This window comes from Helicoverpa zea, chromosome 12, assembly GCF_022581195.2.
Source record: "Helicoverpa zea isolate HzStark_Cry1AcR chromosome 12, ilHelZeax1.1, whole genome shotgun sequence".
Lineage (NCBI taxonomy): Eukaryota > Metazoa > Arthropoda > Insecta > Lepidoptera > Noctuidae > Helicoverpa > Helicoverpa zea.
The window spans coordinates 4,445,796-4,469,131 of record NC_061463.1 but is presented as its reverse complement, the minus strand read 5'-3'; the positions used below and the strand labels follow the sequence as shown (position 1 = coordinate 4,469,131).

At 34.6% G+C, this 23,336-nt stretch overlaps 1 protein-coding gene across 1 annotated transcript in view; it reads right to left on the bottom strand.

Annotated features, from left to right (window-relative positions):
• LOC124635315 (collagen alpha-1(III) chain-like) overlaps positions 1 to 20,877 on the bottom strand; it is a 67,155-nt gene extending 46,278 nt beyond the window's left edge. Inside the window, exon 1 of the mRNA XM_047171186.1 lies at positions 20,695 to 20,877. The gene's annotated coding sequence lies outside the window, so the exon portion shown is untranslated. The remainder of the gene's footprint in view (positions 1 to 20,694) is intronic.
• Between the last annotated feature and the right edge of the window lie 2,459 nt (positions 20,878 to 23,336).

Below are 23,336 nucleotides of genomic sequence, written 5' to 3'. Positions count from 1 at the left end.
AAATAGAAATGACAGCTATGCATAATATTATAATATCGGATATTTGCTACGACAGCGTAGCACGTGTAGCCGTGACACCATTGCGTCACCTATGTCGTAGCAACACTGCTGCTACGGCATAGCTGACGTATATTTTTATTGCTTGCAACACTGTATGAGATAAAACTTATTTATAGATATTACTAGCCCCTGCACACGTGCTCATTTTCATGAAAGGTTGAGTGGATGGTGGGGTCAAAGTAACCTTCTCCTTAATAAGTAACGTAGTTGCCTCATTGGCCTAGTTGTCGTATAGCAAGACTGATATGCACGAGGTCTCGGGTTTGGTTCCCGGGTAGGGCTGAAATAGCTTTGTGGGTTTTAGAAAATTTCGCAAAGCAGCCCGTAGTCTCGAAGTTAGTGAATGATACACCCGTGCATCGGAGAGCAAATATATGTCCAACGATTGATCTCTCACCGGTCGTGTCGAATTACCGTCCCATCGAATTATGAGAGTGAATGAACAATATGAACATTAAGTGATTTTGATTTTTAACAGGTAGCTTATGATTCCACCTAATTTTTGATCTTAAACAACTACAAACAAATCCTAATCTCTCGACAATTTTACCTCAAATTCAAAAACAAGCTTGACCAACATGCCCCACCGTAAATTGGTCCGTTTCGCCCCTATTCGCCCCAATTTTGTGTAAATATAACAGCTACATGCTTCAATTTCTGGGCGGTATTACTGCGTCGCAAAGCCCATGTGTAATTTGGGAGCGTGTTACCGTTTACTGTCCGTGACAAAAATGGGGTGAAAGAGACTTAGCTCGTGTACCTGGGCCTTTAGGTTTTGGTGATTATAAAGCTTTGTGTTATGACCTTTAGAGAGTAGGTATTTATTTTGTTTCATATTTCTGGGATGTGTGTGGTGAGTTTTAAAGGCCACCTGAAAATTTTGTCAAGTTGTGGAATTATGTTATAAGGGTATTATAGGAAAAGCTTTTTCTTTTTGATCTGGCCCGGGTTTCCAATTTTTTTAGTTGTTTATACCTGTCTTCGTTTTTACAAAATACTGCGCTCACCTACAAGCATGCCTAGCGTGGTAGGTATGAGTAGATGCCTCCAGCTTTGGGAAGGACTTTATGCAGCAGTGAACATTATTTGGCTGTGACAAAAACTGTTTCTTATACTTTTGTTTTGCCGTTTATAACCAAACTAGCTTTTGCCCGCGGCTTCGCTCGCGTTAAGAAGTATTATTATTAATTAGGTACAACCAAACAAACAGATTACCTACAGTTCAGTTCGAAGGTAATTAACTGGCGGAGAATCTTAACACCGCGATTCAGAAATGAGACGAAAATGCACAGCGCCATCTAATAGCGGTAGGCAGAACTTCTCAACATTTAGAACTAAACATTATTTTGTTCGTTCCATTACGTACTGATAGGTTCAAACTAATACATTTTACATCCTTCATCATCCCTTATTTTATCACCCGTGGGGGGTTGAATGGGGGTTGAATTAATCAAAATCGTATTTAAGCGAACGTCATCATAAAATTCTGATTCGTCATCAGGACTTCTTCATAAAATCTAAGAAGATGTATACAAACTTTCATCCCCTATTTTATCCCCTTAGGGATGGAATTTATCAAAATCCTTTCTTAAGGGTTGCCTACGCCATAGTAGCTTTATGCATGCAAAGTCTCAGTCCGATCGGTTTAAAATTGACAAAGTTTCATACAAACTTTCATCCCCTATTTTATCCCCTTGGGGGTAGAATTGATCAAAATCCTTTCTTAGCGGATGCCTACGTCATAACATCTACCTGCATGCCAAATTTCAGCCCGATCCGTCCAGTGGTTTCAGCTGTGCGTTGATAGATCACTATGTCAGTCAGTCAGTCAGTCAGTCACCTTTGAGTTTTATATATTTAGATTATGCCTCTTACATGCAAAAATTCAAAGACAACGATCGACTAAACTTCAATTCAAATATTATCTCTTGTAATGTATATTAATTAGATACATTATTATTGATATAACTAAATAAGAAAAATCCCTCAAACTATCACAACATCTTCTACAAAACTCAGTAGCCTAACAATCAGCATTCCCTTGCGGAAGCCCGAAGGCTTATTACGTAATGCGCGACTGCTACTAATTGCGTAACAGTTTGTCAAAGCGTCCGTTCGCACGGCACGTTGTAATTACGTAGCGAGCAACATCGCACTTTGCATTTCAATTATGTTGAAGCATTATGCTTCATGTATGAACGATTATCATTTTTGTACACTGATATTGATAGGATTGCGGTTGTTTGAATTGTATTGTGATTGTTCGATAAGCTCTGTTATGCTCAATCCATGGAAAACAGATGACTAGCGGAACCAGGATCACCTAAGAAAGTAGCGCGCCAAAATGCGGATGTTCGGGGGACGAGAAATGTTACTAGCACTCCGGTCCCTTACACGCTTTCTATGGAACCTGTTGTTTTCGAAATAAATTGGTTTTGGTTTGAAAAAGATCTCGAACATCTCGTTAGTTTTAGTAACTGATCACGCCTACCGTACGTTGCTTGACCTACAAGAAGGTACCTTTTTTATGGTATCTCCGCTATATTTCCTTCCCCCGTATGTTAGAGCATTATGCTGCACATATGAACGATTATCATTTTTGCACACATTGATAGTGGTTGTGATTGTTTGAATTGTATTGTGAAGCGGTTGCGATTGATCAGCGATTGCTATGAGTTGTCATTGTTCGATAAGCCTACTATGCTCAATCGCTTGCAAAGAACTATTACACTCACAGATTAAATTGAATGTCGTTTAAATTATAACTTTTCATCATACATTTTTTGTATCATTCAGATCAGTATGTATGTAGGAACTGTGACAGGTTAAGAAATGGTCAGGCTGATATTTACATTTGTTCGCGAATAAGTAAGGATTTTTAAAGGTCATATGTCTTGAAGTTAGTATTTAGGCCAAACATATATTCGCATATTGAGCACACATCAATTCTCATTTTCGTTTCCTTGTAGGCCATAAAGTCAAGGAAATATTTCTATATTTCTTGCTCACGTAATCTTGATATAGTGTGTAATTTTGTATGTGTGGGTTATTTTGAGTAAATTACTTGTAGAATACCTAAACATCATTTAGGATGGAAAAACTTGGTAGTATGTACCAGTACAAAGAAAAAAATTATATGAATTGATTTATCGCCATTGCATTGTAAGAACACATAGAGGCGTTAAGTCCGCCATTGTACATTGTGTGCAAGAAGCATTAAATACAAAAATAAAGAAACAAGCTGTTATGTGGATTACAAAACCAAATCATGATATCAAAGGTGTCAATGTGAAATGAGTTTTAGCGCCTCTTAATACAGATGAAAATAGAATAAGACATGCTACTACGCAAGATCACAAAAGGCTTAAAATAGGAAGTTTCCTCATAAAGTTGGCAAAACCTTCATTACGTTGTTTTCCGCAGTACGCCTACACATTTGGCAGTTGGCATTTTTTTTATTTTCCCATTCTATTAATAGACCCCATTTCTTTACGGTCCTTGGCTAAGCCGATTATGGGATTAGGAAACTGTCCCGTGGGTTGTAGTAGTAGTTTCAATAGCAAGCATGTTTCCTTTGTCATGTTTTCACCAGAAATAAATGACAGGAAATATCCATGAATAAAATTGACTTAGGTACCTAACCTTACAATGGTTTTTTAATATTACATTATTATTTGGTATCTATTTCTGAAGTCATTTTGTGTTACTTTAGTCTGATTGAATGTAATCACAGACATATTTGAGTACTCACTATTTCCCCAGCGCTTTAAAAGTAACATTTATTTGTCTAGTCGTTACAAAACTATGATTACATAGAATAAAACTATTCAATGTCAACATAAAACCATTAATAATTTAGTATCTGCCCACATTGTGTATATCGGAAACGAGAATCAATATGTAGTTAGAAAAGGGTACGTAAACTACGTACGCCGAAAAAACGTTCGAAACTCGAGCAGTTTTGTCAATACCGTTACAAAAGATATGTATGAAAATGCTTATACCGAAAGGGTAGGAAAACAAACAGAGAAAACAATGTAAATGGTCAATACTGAATGTTTTTGCATGTTTAATATTAATGGTGTAAATGGTTGGACGTGCTGCGTAATCCGGTGAACCCTCGCCCCTACTGCGAATAAATCACTAGTGAATCACTTCGTGAGAACGTTGGATGTTAGTGCTTATAAATAAGGTAAATAATCTTTGACTATTCAAATCATTTTGAATGGAATGTTATACATGCCTCGAGGGTAAAGCAGAAAGTAGCCAATATTCTTCAAAACGATTAACTAAGTCGAATAAAAGTCTTTAAGAAGTTAAAGACTTTTGGTCGCTTTTGGCGCCTAAGATCGTACCTACTATTTTTAAACTGAGTATAAAAAGCCAGTTTTGGAAGCTTGGGGCTTCTAGAGGTTGAACAGCAAAGCGTCCATATCTTAACATTTCACATTCTTCATCGAATTTTAGTGCTGACCATATCAACCGAACTTCTATATCCGTACAAAATGAATTACCTCACCTAGTTCATGGAAGGAGCGAGCGCCAAAATGACTCCCGTTCTATAAAGGTGGACTACATTTTAAATTTTGCCACATTCTATTACGTTGGTCCTATAGATTCGAGCTGAGGCATACAATGACCTAGTAAAGTACGCTAGCTATATGATACGACCAAATGAAGATATATGCTTTGTCATGAAAGCGAACCCTGTGACCTCACCGCGCTTTACAAATGTATCGCATACAAAATATTTTTCACTGAAATATTGCACAACCGTTTGATTTATCGAACATTTTTATGCACGCACGCATACAAATGTTTTATTTCTGTAATGTCCAGCCGCAAAAACTGGAGCCTACACGCATTTACGTCGGTAAATAAAGAAAAATATTCGTGGATATGTGTGCGTGTTAAAAACTGTATTTACAGTGCAATCCTTAAGCCATGCCAGAAATCTTATGACATAGCTTAGATTTTAAGAGCTTATGAAGAGCATATCATTATCACTTTTGAATTCTTTAAATTTTATTTTCAGGACCATATTTACAACACAAGGTTGGTTGAAATAAACTTCAGAAACCCAACCCATTGGGAAAATTGGGATAGAAATACACCCTCATTATTTTTCTTACCTTCGAAATAAAAATTGAATATTTGAGCTCACTTTCAACCCGTAAATACTGCGGTATTCAATGTCAAAGCGACACCTCGGGGTGTATAATGTGTCTAGGGCTCTAAGTGTCACTCTAAAGTGTCGGTGTAAAGTGTCAGACACACAGTTACATCCCAACCTCTTATCTGTCGACGTTTCAAGTGGATCGAAGGGATCTCCGTCAGTTTTTTTAATTGAAGTTTTTCTTGTTTCTTTTTTAAGTGCCATTGAGAGTTTTTTTTTCTTTTTTTTATGTCCGTTTCTTTTTATTTTGTATTCTGGCTTAATTTTAGGGACGTTTGATCGGAAGTTTTAATTAGATAACTGTTCTCGATATCTTTGTACAAGATGACTTAGAAAATGGCTGCCAATATCTGAATATTCGCTCAAATAAATTGATAACGAAGCTTCTATAGCTATGTGGTAATAAAAAGGATCGAATAATAAAATACCGCAGTATTTCAACATTAAAATCCCAAAGGCTAATTACGTATTCTGCCAATGTAACACAATATACAATGAATACCGCCGCGGATGACGTAATGAGCGTAAAATGAGTTACCCGTTTATGAGTATGAAGTATTTCGTGTAATGAAACGTTTTTGTGTCTCTTTTATACGAAGCTGTAAAAAGACAATAGAAGAAACGACGCTATGTTTATAAGTGGTGGTTTTAAAGACTAGAGTTTAATATGGCATCGTAAAATGAAATGGAATTTTTTTTTTAGCTATTTCACAAGCAGTTGACTATTCTGTCAGTCAGGACAAAAAATGCTACCATTCCTTGTAAATTGACAGCTGTCAAGAGCAAAAAATTCGGTACGCCTGTAGTTGAAATTGGCCGGGCAATGATTATAAAATTATTATTTTTGTAATTCTTTGTCAACTCAAAATTATGTCTAACAAAACTTGCGAAAATAAATTAAACTTAAAAAAAAACCAGCGCTTTTGAATGAATTAAAACCTATAGGCAAAACTAACTTTCAAGGACATCACAACATTATTTTAATCACTAACAGACAACCCAATTAACGTAATTATTAGCAATTAGGTATTACTTTCAATGTTTCACGAACAATACCTATTATTAAGACGTCTACAAAGAAAATTGTTATTACAGAAGGAATTATTACTTTAGTTTAATTTTCTAGTTTTCTTGTTCTGTTTCGTGATAATGGTCCTTTTCTTGGTTTTTATATTCGTATATTTTTTTTCTTATAACTTAATTAAAACAAATACAATTTAAAATTAAAAGCAATTGAAATATAAAAAATACAATGTTTTTTCTATAAACCTGATTTAATCACAAAATTATTTTTTTAATGGCTTAAAACTTTGTATTTAATTTAGTTTTGGCCTATTGGAAAGAAAAATATAATATTACCTACCTATTTTTGGTCAATGGCCATAAAAAAGTCTAAATCGATATAATTTGCACGCACTATCAGACAACTGTCTGTTCCGAGTGAGTTATAAGAATCGAGTGCGGCCAATCGATTTATAATGGCGTGGTCACTCGATTACTCTGAATCAATTTCTACGATTTACTGTTGCCTTTCAATTGTTTGTTGCGTTATGGCAGTGGTTCTTAACCTTTTTGACATGAGGGACCACTTTAACTAAATTTTGTCTTGCCGGGGACCACCTCATCGGTTTACCTAAATTAGCACTCATTTCTTTATTATTTATTAAAAAAAAAAAAACTGAATTTTTGGGTCAGTTCTACTCAAAGCTAAACGCATGTCGGCAGTTGTGTAGGTAAGCAAATGCAAATAAAGAAAATCTTGCCTATGTAGTTACCAAATGCGCGAGCGAAGCGAGCGCAAAATTTTTATCGGACTTAAACCAAATATTACGTAAAATGTAGCCCAAACGTACTTAACTTTTTGTTTGTTGACAAATGCAAAAAAAATAAGGGCATATGGTTTCTGAATACGCGAGCGAAGCGAGCGCGAAATTTTGATCGGACTTAAAACAAAAATTACGTAAAATTTAGCCCAAACGTACTTAACGTTTTGTTTGTTGACAAATGTAAAAATAAGGGCCATAATATGGGTTCTGAATACGCGAGCGAAGCGAGCGCGAAATTTTTATCGGACTTAAACCAAATATTACGTAAAATGTAGCCCAAACGTACTTAACTTTTTGTTTGTTGACAAATGCAAAAATAAGGGCATATAGTTTCTGAATACGCTAGCGAAGCGAGCGCGAAATTTTAATTATTTTTTAAGACTCAAAACCAAAATTACGTAAAATGTAGCCCAAACATACATTTTCATGAATGGGGGGACTAGGTACGACACACCCGATATGCGTCCATGCGAAAACCCCCGCTCGCAATTATAAGTCGATAAAAATTAAGTTAGATAACGTATAGCAACGTCGCGAAGCTAAGCTTCGCGGACCACTTGGAAAGCCTCCAGGGACCACCAGTGGTCCGCGGACCACCGGTTAAGAACCACTGCGTTATGGGAAGACAATTATCTTTGCGAAGAATTTGTTTTTTTATTATTAAGCTCATACTTGTCTGTATTTTTTTTTATTAGAATCTTTTCTATAATGGTTCACCATTAAAGCATTGAAGTCAATTAAGAAATAAAAGAACAATTAAAGAAAAAAGATACTTGAAAAGCTCATTATTTTAGCATTGAAATAACTTTCGATCACGTTGGCAATTTGACCTTTTAAATCAAGACGTTTAATGACTTGTCACAGTACTTAATAACGCTTCGAAATTTAAAATTTAATTCTACAGAACTGTCAACAGCTCCAAAAATTGCAGACAAACGACACTGTACGAAAAAAAAACATTTAAGTCAATGCATCGTCCATCACTTCATAGTCCATGAAATGTCAATCGTACGTGCGTGAATGATAGATAGTTTGAAAAAAGAACGCCCGAAAAAAGAAAAATAAAATATCTTCTCGTATACAACCTCTTTGTTTTTATGTATACGGAATGTTCGAGCAACCTTCCTTAGATTGAGGCGGATAAGTTATCACTCAAGTAACCCTATCTTGTCAAACGATATATGTAATCTGGTACAGGTCAGGGGTTTGCGAAAGTGGCTGCACGGTAGCGAAAGCGTGGGTTTTGTGGGGTTGAAACGTTTTATTCATTTGTTTCTTATAGTGACCTTTAGGTCATTTAATATTATCTTTATTAAGATTACAGTGTTACTAGATGATAGGTACCTGAAAGTTAGGAGAAAAAACTTACCTAATTTATCTCAAAATTCTAAATTAAGTAGGGACACCCACTTGTTAGATATGATACGAGTCAAATAAATTAGAAGTAAATGTCAAGTTTGCTACAAAAGTACGTTCTAATTTTCAATTCAACCAACTGACAATTCCGCCCTAGCTAACCAAACAAACAATTTTCTCAAAGTTGATTCGTTCAAAAGGCGATTTCCTAAAGTAAAATTAAGTGAGGCTATCAAAAGTTTGAGGTAAGATAATTGCGTTTGCCGTGGTAGGTCTCAAATAGGAAATGTTAAACGGACATTATAAGTTTCAAAAGAAAATTAGGGAACTTCATTTCATTTGGAAACATTACTTTATTTGACTTAATGAAGTACTTACAAAACGAAAATGTTACCAGAAAGGCTCGCAAAGTTTTTTGAGTCAATAGGTTTTCTTTTTAAAGTTTGAAAGAAGACCCGTCTGGTGCTACACAAGTAAGATACTAAATACAATCTAGATAACTTAAAAAATAAATTAAAATTAGCCACAATAACAGAACTACGTACGTGTTTCAAGAAAGAAGAATGCATAGAGAGTAAACAGAAAAAGAACTGGACAAAAACAAAATACGTTCGTATAATCTCTTCAGCAAAAACGCAAAGAAAACGGGATCCAAAAAATTGGGGACCGAAAAGTACAGCATTTAAATTTCAAAGTGACTGTCACACATTTTGGGCGAGGTTTGCATAATTTCTGGCTAAAAAAGGACGGGTCTATGTTGTGTGAAAGCTCAAATACAGCCAAATACACTCTGTAAGATTCCGATTGCTGGCGATGGCAATATTTGCAAGGGTGAGAGAACCATTTTGTTTCTTTTCACGGAACCCACTTACAGAACTTTGTTCTTTTTATCGCGTACACAACGGCCGTGTGTTTTGTCGACTTCCCTTTTTTTTATTTCGCCCACATGTATTTCTTGTTTTGTCCCTTTGTCGAGAATTTAAACTGAAACTAGGGGTGCCATTCAATTTTATGTTCGTTAACTTTGATCTTGGAAGGTTTTATTGGACGATTGAAATACTGAAGGTTTTGTGCGCCTTGGCACCGCCTTCTAGCTGTTGCAAACAAAAGTGTCAAGCGTTGACCAACATTTATTTTTAGACGGTCTTGCTGGCTTTGCCCACAAGCCTGTAGACCGACACGTCTATAGAATCAAGATACATACAAAACATACCAATATTATGTTACAAAAATATTAATCTTAAACAATAAAACTCATTACAAGCTGGTTCCAGCTAAGCTGCAAGCGATGCTCAAAGTGTACAACAAAAAGGACCCCTCTATTGGAACAACTGCACCCTCTTATCATCTCCCGTTGTTACCCGTATCGTAAACAGCTGACACAGTTTATTTGTACCTAACTAGGAAAGGGATGCTGTGTAGTGGATAATAGTTAACATTGTTGTTGTTAAGGTTTTGTGTACCACCTTCTTTTTCTAACCGTGGCAAACAAAAGTGTCAAGCGTTGACCGAATTGTATTTTTAGAGAAACTTACTGGCTATAGTATCACGTAAATTCTAAGAAACTCCAACGTACATAATAATAGTATGTTATAAAAATACTTATCCTAAACAATGAAACTCATTACAAGCTGGTCCCAACTAAGCTGCAAGCGATGCTCAAAGTGTACAACAATAAGGACCCCTCTACGGGAACAACTGCACCCTCTTATCATCTCCCGTTGTTACCCGTATCGTAAACAGCTGACACAGTTTATTTGTACCTAACTAGGAAAGGGATGTTGGGGACGAGAATAGTTAACACTGGTCGCTTTTGTTGTTATGTGGCTTTTATCTGAGTATGTTATTATTCGATTCTAGTCTATATTACTTTTAAGATTGGTGAAGTATTGAATTATGTGTTCTAATATTATAATAATCTAGGATCATGATAAATATGACTGATACATTAAGTTAAAATCTTACGCGTTCGTGTACTGTGTTTGCCTTTTGGTCTGTCTACTGGTGTCGAGTATTGAGAACCATTATTTTCTGGCGGCCAAAACTGACTGTGTATCTAAACACTGTTTACCAAATCGTATCATTTATCATGTGGGCGTTTAGGCAAGTCTTTGATAACATAGCTGAGTTACCCCGTCTAAACAGAAATTCTCAGACCGATTATAAAACTAATAAACACATACAAAACTTTAGCTCGTTCCAAGTTTAATGTGTATTTTTGTGTTCAAGTTACCGCCCAAACTTTAGACATGAACTCGGCCATATACATGAAAGTACGAAGCATTTTTAAAGCGTGCTTCTGTGGCGATTTTTTTTTGCTCTCGGCTTAACGCGCACTCAATAAGTTCGGGCTTGAACTTTGAAATAACCTTTTCCATTTATACCAGTGGTTGGATGTCTGTTTTCTGATTCGGTATCAGTTTTACATCAACGAGGTGTTGGGAAATATTTTATGTATTTTTTTGTCGGCGGAATTTTTATTTAAATTAAATTGATGTTATTTTGATGTGTGTAACACACAGCGTGTGCTAGATATGAAATCGGATTATATTCAAGTATTAAAAATGCTGTATTTGTTTTTATTTTTCAATGTACGGAAATATTACGAATAGCTTTGGAATATTTATTAAAGCTTGTAAAAACCGATTTACACTACGTTAATCTCTTGGCATATATCAAAAAGGTAACACAAATTACTAGTAAAGTGGAATAAATAGCCGTGACTCATTAGGTTGTTACATAGTACCTAGGGTACCCAAAATAAAACTACAACAATCATAAACTATCACACAAAACTGCATAAAGTACCAGGATAACAGAACACACAGCGACTATGCTCACACCGTCTCCATTGCAAACGTAATCCTCTTTACATTTTTAATTACGATTCCTTTTAACAAAAACGTTGCTCGGAGAAAACGCTCTCCGTTTCCATTTTCTCAAAATGTACATACTGACAGACAGACTGACAAGTCTAATAGGCTTTCTTTCAGTGAGCCAGCTTGAAAAACCTATAATTGCGATGCGTTTCTCTCGAATTGTCTGTTCAAGAAAACAGTTAATTGCTCCGAAATGTGATGTTGTAATTTCGTTGGAAATACGAAATAAGAAAGAAAATAATAGTTGTGCTTTTGTTTTTATTTTATGAGTGTCTATTTGATGGAAGCTGCAGCTGTTATGATGATGAAGAAGGAATGACTATTCACATTCATTTCGATCGTCAATGTACAATATAAATCAATAATAATAATATATATGCCCAACGTTCTTCGTCTATCAAAAGATTTCATGCTAGAATCACAAAATGATTAAAATGTTTCTTAGCACACGCAGATAGTCTAGACTAAAGCTTGAAAAACGTCTTTAGCTACTTTTATAATAGATGCGCGAAGTAGTTATCCGGTATCCATTTTTACCATCCATAATGAGTACCTCTTTAAACAAACAATAATATTATATTCAAAATAAAACGACAGGTATTACCCTAATTTTTAAACAAAGGGATAAAACCGCGTGTTTTAATAAATTGAATTAATGTTTAACAAGTATTAACGAAACAGCAACAGCGCCTGCAATTGTTGACCTAATTTTACGTTGTTGGTTTAACGATTAACTAATGTGACGTTGCCATGTATAATTAATGTCTATTATAAATTAATACAGGTATTCATTTTAAGTGACAATCGAATCTCTCATCTACAGTTTGTTAGATAGAGATAAAAGTGCTTATGTATTTGTTTCTGAGATAATTCCTATAATTTTTATAAACAGAGAAAATGATCTAGCCGTATTATTTCAGAGCGATATAGACTAAGTTAATGTGTTCAATAGGTATACAATGTGAATATTTATAAGGGCTAATACACGATGGTCTTTCAACGAAGTAAAAACTGGTAAAAACAAGCTCGAATTTGCACAAAATCAGCCACACTCTTCTTCTCACAATCTTATCCTAAATTAACACTGATATTTTTTATACAAAAAATGTCTTATATGGGACGAACCGCAGTTCTACACTAGTACCTAGGTATAATATAAGCATGATCCTCTGAATAATATACGCCACTATAGTTCGGCCATTCAGAGAATGCGTTCCTGACACGTCGCGATTGAACTGACGACGTAACTACATTCATTGATTATTGATATAATAATGTTGTTTTAATGCTCCTCAATTGTTAAAACGGTAAACAACCAGCAAAAATATTTTTATCGTAACTGCAACGCCATTGCAAAGTTACGTCGTCAGTTCAATCGCGACGTGTCAGGAACGCATTCTCTGAATGGCCGAACTATAGTCTATTTACGTCGAAGAGAACTACTTCGTACTACTTTACGAGAATATTTCATGCACGGAGGACTCTGAAATTAAGCATAGCATAGCATAATTTAATATCTGTATGAGGAAGAGTGTTGAAAACCCAAATTCAAAATGTTACTACCTACATAGGTACTTCTTTGGGTAACTTAGGTTAAAGTTAAAGAAAGATAAGTATATGGTTATATTGCAATTTTACTTGCGACTGCCCGTACGACTGCCAAAGATATTCAAATAACAGGAATCTTGTCATGACAAGATAGCCACCCATCCACGGACCGACCGCAACAAGCGTTGCTTAACTTCATAATCAACTGTTCCTCGCGATTGTAACTTAGTCACGAGCTGCTTTCAAAGATAAACAAAGACAGGAAGAATAATTTTAGCCTACAAACTAGGTTGACATTTTAGCTATTCATACCTGGGCTAACAATAGGCCAAGAGATATGAAGATGCATTTAAATGATTTAATGCTTTCGTTATTGTAGTACACTGCTGGTCCTAGGCTTGGTCCAAATAGTGTAAAATGTTTGATAATAGTTTGAGTTATATTAGTAGGAACATAATCATACTAATGAAGCACTTTTATTACGAATTTGTTACAAGTTTGACAGTACATATTTACGGTTCTAAAGCATGTCTCTCAATTCGGTTTCGTGGCATAAGCCTCCTATAACTTGCATAATAATTCAGATAATAATACATTGATTAAAGTATTTTATGTCAATTATGTAATTCCAAGTTAAGACAATATTGGACACTGTATTTCTTAAAAACCGTTAGTTTTGTCACAATCAAAATTGATATACCACAAGCACTTGAAATGCTCTAAACAAAACACGGTTATTCTATCGAAAATTCTAGAATACTCAAAACAAAAGCCAACACAACGCATCTCGCATTGTAAGGCCGATTTACACCATGCGGGCTCAAATCGATTGTCGTCGACTATCGTTACGGTCAACATTGAGCAATAATTTAGTTTCTTATCGAATCGCCGATCCGCTGAGTCAAATCCGATCCTATTCGACGTTCGAACGCCGGGGATATTGCGCTATTTCTAGATATAAGATTTCAAAAGGTATTGGTTAATGCAAATATTTTGGTTGTATGTTTAGATAAAATGCTAGGAAGCATTTTGTTTGTTGGACGTTTTGTGGATTTGACTGGACGAATATTTATGAAAAGGATTTTTCAGTTAGATCTTATAACAGTTCATCTTGATTGATTTATCTTTATATCCTTGTAAGTAGTAATCTTTATCTGCAAAATTATATCTTAAGAACGAAATAATAAAACAGCACGATCTACTGACACATATAACATTTCTCGAAACATATTCACGAAAACCTCTTCTATTTTAGTAAAACAGAACCGACATAATCCAATAACGATATTTTCATATGCAGTGTTGTAACTGTTTCCTTTAGTTTCCTCAAACAATTTGTTCATAATATAGGTGCATCCGATAAATGTACCATGGATACTAAATCAAGCGTCTTTGGGCACGCTATGGGCAAGTTCTTGGCAACTTAACCGTGTATTGTGCCGGTAGTCCTAATTTCGGAGGTGTTATTTACTTCAACGGCTCTAAGTGTAAGCACGAGCTTGTCTGCATATTTATTGGGCTGTGGCTCTCGGTACGGTAAAGTTTTGAATAAGATATGTTTGGCTTGAAGACATCGTACGTTATTTTTTCGGGAGGGTGATGACAAATTTTTGAAATTGTAAGCATGTCTCTAAAGTATAAGTTTATTAAATTATGTTAATTGATTATTTCAGGCATATGGCAAATGTCAAATATTTAATGTAGAATTAATTATTGAAGATTTTGGCTAAGAAACTTAATGTCGACAACACTTCAGCTAAATTCCTACTTAGCCAAAAAGTACCGCATAGCCGCTCCAGCTAAACAGGCATTGTTAGGCTAGTCCCGTATTTCAAATGCTAAGGCCTCGCAACCAGGCAGCCCAATAAAATTCTGTCCTAAAATGTCAGCACTATTTCGTTACGAACAAATGCTTCCACCGTATTTCGTTCAGAATAGATTGCTGGTACTTAAATTGTTTAGATAGACTTACTATTTCTTGGCAGTTAGACTGTAGTACAGTTGGTATATATTTTTAAGAGATCTTAAAATATATATCTCGATTTTGTCAATAGTTAATAATTGTTTATTATCTGCTGTCTTTTTTTGTCGAAATTAACGACTGCTCATGTATTTGAGATACTCCAATGAATACTAAAAATCCTTCGAATCCAATGAATACCTACTCCGAGATCGAATCGGTAGAACTATAAAAACATTTGACGCCTGCCAAAGTGCCTAACTACTTACTTACACAACGATAAGTTGACGTAGCCGTTTGCCATATCATTGATTCTATCGTAGTTTTTTTCATTCTGACTAATAAACTCAGTAATGTTATACCGATTCCTAACCAAACCAAAGAGAAATTAAAATTAAAAGATTTCCAAACACTTATTGGACTTGGATCCGCAATAACTAGCTTACTTCTCAATTACAAGTTTGTAGACTTTTTAGTTAATATTTCGTTGAGTCCGTCGATCTCAGTTCTTTGAAAAACGTCTTCAAAACATTTCTGAGAATAAATTTTAAATCTAAATCACATGAAAGGTAATGTTAATCAAATGCTTTTTGTCTCAAGACTGTTAGTATTATACTTGAATATGTCAGAATTGTCTGCATAAATTACAAGTCTAAAGCCATTTTATCTAAACCTTTTAAATCCTTAGAATCCCTCGCAGCGTTACGTATGAGACCCACTTTTGAAAAGGCATCTTCAACTAAATAGATGACAAGTCTATAAACTTGAGATGTTTGATTAAGATAGCCCTTTATGCGGTTTTCGTCTCAAAATCTGATTACCATCCTCTTTTAAACTTTCTTGAGGCAAGATATATACATCCTTAAGTATATTTATTCCATTTAAAGTCTAGACAATGGATTTTTTTCTTAATTCTGAAGAATGTTCTACTCAATTGTTTTTCAAATCCAGGTTTGTTGCGATCGCAGGCCTGTTTGATTTGATTTCTTTGTTTTCTGTTAAGATGGGTCCAATTTCATTATCTAGGATTAACTAACAGTCGTTTTCTTTTAAATGAAAGGTTATTGGGTAGATCAGTTCTGACAGTTATTTTATTAATACTTGGAAAGCAATCCTATCATGCAGATAACCATACTTCTAGTTTCATCTAAGACGTACATAAAAGTGTGTTTTATTTAAGCCTAGGTACAAAATGGACATAGTTATGACACATCAATCCCTGTTACAACAGCCAAGCTATTTCGATTTAACACGTAAAGAGAATATGACTTCTAAATTCAAATCTGTATTTTCAGCCGTAGACCAAATAGACGGTCGACTAAAATCCAAACATATATGCACGTCGCGTCATTCATACACATCACAGGGGTTGTTGACTTCTCCACCTAGATTTAGAATTAGCATTTGTCGGCAAAAACTACCTATTTTTAAAAGCTTTGCTGAAAGTATGAAATTAAGTGATTTTTGGCAAAAATATTTTTAGTGTCAGGCTTTATACCTTGCTTGTTTGTACTATTTTTATCAAATGAAAAACATATTTTGTATAGAATGTGCACTCGTATACCCTAGGTACTATGGTCCTTCTTCCAAAAATTAGAAAGAAGTGCAAATATTAATTATATGGAAACAAAAGCAAAGCTGTGAAAAACAAGACATGTAAAGGAACGAAAACATATCCTAAGGTTGCATGTATTTTTTTTTTTTTGTAAAATATTTTCGTTTATTCAGTGCTTTATTCCGTTTTTTTTCAGAAGGGAAGATGTTTTTTTACACTCGTGTGTGAATGTTTTCATGGTGGAACCATATGTGATTCATAATGGATTTTACGTGAGGTATGAATTTGTACTTTTGTGGGTATCTTACATTTTTTTCTTTTATTGCCTCATTAAGTAGGAAGCGGAGTGAAACGTGAAAGAAATATTTTAGAAGTTATGGGCTTGTCTTGTTAGGGTGCATCGTCACGTGAGAAATAATTTTATTATGTGAATTTCTCTTTATCCGTATGCATACAAACTCATGAGGTTTGTATCCAATTAGTTCTTACGTACTTGATCATCTTTATAAGCTGGAGCTATTTCAATATTTTTTTTGTGATACAATGCTTTAATTTTATGAAAGTCGACATGGCTAGAAATAACGTTACTTCTAAAGTAACGGCAGACTGGAGAAATTAGAAGAAGAAAAAATGGGCTAAGGGCGGGAGGATGATGATGAGGTATATAATTTCTATTACAAATATTACAGTGATAAATGTAAAGGTTACCTACTGCTACTTCTACTAACAACCGTATGTTTATTACAAAATATAAGTAAGATACGCGTAGAACCACATAGACCCTTCCCAATAAATATTAATTGTACGTACACAATCGAATTGCTAAGGAAAGGGAAGGCATAATATAATAACAATGTGTTTGACATATCAAATACAGATTGTTAATTCAATGAAACATCGCTACGTTTGGCCTGTATTACGTTTAACCTGATCTTGGTACATTTAATTGACATAAGGCAAATAGGGGCTTGTTTGTTACGTTTTTGGATTGTAGCGTGTGTTTATTTAGTTTTGGTGTAACGAAATAATAATATGGGAATACCGAGCGGTTAAAATATATTTTGTTTAAGGTCAAAATTAGATTTGTTAAGCTGAGAGCTCAGTATTTTTTTGAAAATGCATGGCATTAATATATTGCTATTATAAAGAAAAATACTCATTCATATCCAAGAAACGGGTATATTATGCTAGTAGGTTGAAATTCTATGTAAGGATGGCCAACTATACATGTAGGTACTACCTAGAAAACTTAAAGTTAATACTAATAATAATGGTAAAACCCAGCATTACCCAACCTAGAAAGAACACCCTGATACTCAGTTCTTGCGACCACAAAACCAACGTGACAGTCCACTCTAAGTATTTCACGTTGTGTATTCATTTCAAGGGTATATAAAAACCGGCCAACCCTACACTGCTCACGTGCTAAAAATTCTAAGCTGGAATGACGTAATCAGTAATTCATAAGGCAGGAAACATGAATTTGAAATGTACGCTTCCTATAGCACAGAATTGGCCCCCAGACGGCTGTTAAGCAAATTAAAATAAGCTTTAACGAGTGAATTTTTGAGCCATAAAAATAACTTTGGGATCGGTGCGTAAATTACGTCGCAATTGTGGAACTTTTTTTTTTCATTTTTCATAATATTTTTCCGTACAAGTTACGAGCGGTTCGTATTTAAAAATGGAACAATCTTCAGAGTTTCCTCTTAGACGATTTTTCTGCGAAAATAAAACTTTTCAAGGAACTCCAGTTTTATCGCTACACAATACAAATGTATTTTAATAATGCATTCTAAATGTAAAGTCTTGGGTACTTAAAAATGAAACATGATCTGACAAGTTGACAGCTCAACCCACATCACTATAGTAAGGGTAACATCGGCCAAATCTACTGAGAGACTAGTTTTTATAACCATACAAAATCATATTAAATCTTTCACAAAAAAAATTACATCCATTTATGATTCTAGTATTCATAACAGCTTTCATCACTATAACTAAAATTAATTATTATTCAAATAGCTGGATAATAAAATACTATTAACCCACTTAGGGTGGTGACGTCATGAAGTAGTAAACGTTTTTATAAAGTTGTTCACGGTATTTGTGTATTGTTCTGCGTGGCCGTGTTAGTTAGAAATGCTAGGCAATATAAATTACTGGCTCTATGAATATTTTGCTAAGCTATTCGTGGTATGATGAAGAATGGGTCACATTGTTTTAAATGAGTAAGGCTATGTATTAAAATAGGTTTATGATTTAATTTGTATGCTAAAGATTTAAAGCACTAACTGATTTAATAAAGTTACCCCGAAATACTCAAATGTTACTTAATTTTAATTTATGCCTGAAAGTATCGTAACATCTTTGGCGGTTGTTACTGGTAGCCAGAAGGCAGGAACCTTTGACGAGCAGTCTTAGTAAGGTATCGGTTAGCCAAGGTAACTGAGCTTAAGAGTTTAGGCAGTTAGTCGCTCCATGTGTAAGACAGGTAATCAGCTTCATGTGGTAAGAATGGAAACCAACCCCAAACTTAGGAAAAGGCTGTACTAAAATGTTGATGAATAAATCTGCCTTATATACCTAAGCAGCAGAACAACTAATAGGTCTATTGTTTTGAAATAGACCACAAAATGTTATGAGAGATTTTGGGAGAAAGCAAAAAAAATACACCACCAAAGGTTTCAAGAAAGTTTTTACAAAGTTATAGCAGTTTATGATTCATGCCATTCATAAGATGTATTGAAACGCAGGTACACTTTAATTTGTGAAATTTTGTTTTGGGTCAGGTCTTTCTATTTTCTGTTCTTGAACATGGAAACTGAATCAATTTTTAATTTCAAATTCATCTTCCTTTTCATGATTTAATTTGAAGCATTCATTCCTCAGCTCTCAGTTATAAACTAGGGTATTTTATTTATTTTTTATCATTGATTTCTATAAATATTTAATAATTAGCAAAACCATTTCTGCTTTACCTTTAGGCCTTGTTTTCTATTCTTTATTTATTTATCGATACGATATGATAAATATGGTAATAGTTTTTATACCGTCGAGTATGAAAAGCACATAACAGAATACAAAATGCTATGAAGAAACAAAAATATTGTACCATGAAAGACATATCGCATTTATTATCATGTCCGCTAGGTATTTTCATTATAAACAATAATTCAATACGTGAATTTGTTTATATTTTTCCATCCCGTCATTCATGGAAATGACCTATTTATAAACATGATTGTTTAAAAAAGAATCACGGTTTCAATAAAACAAGCCTATAAGGATAAACCTTACTAATTGATATAATGCAATTAAAAATAAACGTATTCATATTTCAAATCTGTTCGAATATTGAAATGAACGAAGATCGTAAAACACGGCAATTCAAATAAAGAACAGATTTTTAATTTGATCAATGCAATTATAAATAATGAGGCCATATTCATCTCTGAGTCTTTCTGCTACACGGTACTATGCGCAAAATTCGTTACCGCATGTCAGAGACTTACACAATTCTATGAAAGGAGGTTTTGTGCCAAACATTTTATATATTCTTTACGGCCAGTCTCATGCTAATTAGACGTATGAACCTCACAATCAAACCAGTAATGTTCCAGGTTTGAATCATTCATTCATTCAATCATTGAATCATTGTTCATTGATAGGTAGAATGTATTTATCCCTGAGATTGTAAATAGTCTTTTATGTTCAGTCTTGTCTTACGTGTCCTTGCAATGCGTATAATATACTCATATTAATATATTATTACTCAGAATATGTTAACAGTCATCTATATGCAACATGTACACCAACTGTAGAGTCGTAGTATATTTCATGTTACTAGTTCAAATATAAGTTAGAAACTACCTGATGTCCTAAACAAAAAAAATGTAGTTCAAAACTGAAATAAAATTGCAATAAATACAAAATACAAATAAAAATTCTATTTCCAAAATGGTTTTATTGCTTTCATTTTGTTTGCCAAAAATAGTTGGTGTATGTGCAAAACCATTCACGTGTAACGATTTTTATTATAACAACCGTTTTAACAAAAATATTAACGCCTGAAAATTGTACGAATACTTTAAAATAATGGTAATAGAAATGCTCATTCTCTTGAAGATAAGTAACAGCTAAAGGCTTTTCCCCACTGTTATCAATGACCGGCTCTTTAAAACGGCTAATAACTGTACTTCCACAAAGCTTTCTTATCTCAACGGTCCATTAGTTACCGGCGCTTAACGTTTAACGTTCCCCGTCTAAAATAAAACCTAGTACCAAAAGTGGTACAACTTAAACCTATTTTATTACCACGTAAAAGATTTTACCTTTTAAACGAATCAATTATAATTATCGGGAAAACATTAATTGAACACGAGAATTATATAGAATATACACAAACACGGTCACAGTTTAGTCACTACACTAAGTCGGTGCGAGTCGGTCCCGACTAGGCCCGAGTTCCGAGTCGTAGCGTCGTAGCGCTACACGTCCGACGCAAAGCAACGTCGCGGCGGCACTGGCTACGCGGCTACGCGGGCGCGCTACGATCCTCGAGTTATACAGTTCGGATTATTGCTCGTAGCACAGATTCTACAATCGATAGCTTTAGATAAAATAGTGTATTCATTTTATTAAAAATCATTTTCATTTCATGTTTTAGTAATCATGTAAGTACGGTTTAAATGACAGAACTCGTATTGCTTTCAATGTTAAATGATTCAACGTTTGTTTCCATATAAATATTACTGTATTTCGTAGGGTATTTAATAAGTTTGTACTGTCTCACCTATTAAGTACTCATTGTGATTAAATATTGTCAGTAAAATTAAGTGATTAAATCCATGATATTGTCATTTTTATACCAAAAATGCGTGATTCGTGGTCACTTAAAAAATACGTTTAAATCTAGAATTGACAGTGTCATCATTACTCAAATATCTATAATTTACGACATTGATGAATTACTTTTACGACTGGCAATATTTTTGAAGAAACGCATTGGTGCCCCACCTGGTACCACAAAAGACTGACCTTTGGAGGATAGGTGAATGACCTATCTAGACTGTCACTTGTCTTTTCTTTGAAAAAGTGTTCTAAGTGACAGCGAGACAAGTAATATTGTATTCAGTACTATCCTATGTTCATTTATTTGAATAGTTTTTGTTAAATAAATGAACATACGACCTTTGTTCAATAGCTTGAAAGAATGTCAGATATATGTCAAGACTCTGAATATTAGCAATTTTTTTTCGGGTTCGTAAAATACTTTCCTCAAAGTATGTTATATAACGCAACAGGATTACAAAAATGCATATTCGATATCATTGATATCGAAATATACTTAGGATGTTTAATCACCACTGGTTCTGTGCAAAATATTGTAAATGCGAAATATGTAAGAATGAATACATATGGCCCGTAGTAGTCCCGTAGTAGCCCGTAGTCTTTCACCCTAAAACTGTGGACTGGATTCTTATGAAACTTAATATAAATAACAGCTTATAATTATATCAAAATATTACATTACATACTTTGTATTCATGTGTGGAAATAGTTCCTTCTGGACTCGAATAAAACCACCGGTAGTTGCTGGTAGAGTATTTATTTTGAATATATTCCTGAGTATAAATAACGTGACAAGCCTTCAAAAGAAATACATTGCTGGTGAAAAACAATTTTCACGGAGTAACGGCTGACCGTTCCCATCGTGTTTCAGGGAAAATTATTTTTTTGAAAACCGTTTTTTTACCTCCAATTTGCGGGTTGACCCAACCGAAGAGATTTATTTTTTCCTGTTGATATATGGGTCAACTATTTATGGGTTAGACAAAACATTTGCTTTTATGGCTTAACACTACATGGGTATATGGGAGCAAGGACTTCTTATAATGGTTCAACTCCCATTCGCCTTTCATGGAAATGGGAACATAACGTATCAAATCTTTTGTATTTGTAGATATTTGTCGAGACAAATTATACGAAGCTAGCTAAGTGCAATCATGAAAATCCAGGATCTCTGACAACCAATCTTTACGAGGGTATCAGGTTGCCCAGGTGATGGGGTTGAAGAGGTCAACTACATCATGCGAGCCTTCAAGCCGAACCCAACTTAGTTTGGAAAAAGACAGATGCTGATTTAAGTCAAACATTGACAACACAGAAAACGCATACACCATGAACAGTAATACACGAACAAATACACAGGTCCACCAACTAACATACAGAGACCAACTTAATGCACGAATATCTACCTGTAATATAATAATACAAGGATAAACTCCAACATGGAAGTTGTACAGTAAAATCGGTTCCCAAAAACAATTAGAGCTTCGCCGCTAAATGCGAAGCGACTGCATCAAACTTTCAAACGGTCCCAAGTTTTGGTACGGACGATTCAAAATAGGTTTCGGTGGCTATTTAAGTGAAATCCGTTTCGCAAAGTTTTGCGATGCTTAAGAATTATATTCATTGTTTAATGGTAAGATTGAAAATTTTAAGTGTTTTTTTGTTTTGCTGGTTTAATGTATATTTCTTATAGACCCAACTGAGCCTGCCTGCGGGGTACCTGTACTGCAAACTGGAATGATCTTTTACTGGTGGTCTTGCGATGGGAACTACTTCGTGCACCTTAGCCTTATGCTCCTGCTCCACCTGCGTTAACGTTAATGTCAATGGCCAACTACACGTTACTTATTGTATTAAAAATGCGTGTTGGCTACACTTAGGTACAATTCTGCAAAGAGTTAATCCCTCATGAAGTAACGCGTTAACACACATTAAAGAGGTTAAACTCAGACACACAAAATAATTCTAAAAACTAAAGCTTTCTCATTTGACCATTCCATTACCGTGCTCGTAAAATGCAGTTACCGCTTAAACAAAGTATCTACACTCGTCCTTGCATGCGTGCAATGAGATGGCGTTAATGTAGCCAACATCACTTAGCGCTCTAAGCTACGCACTAAAA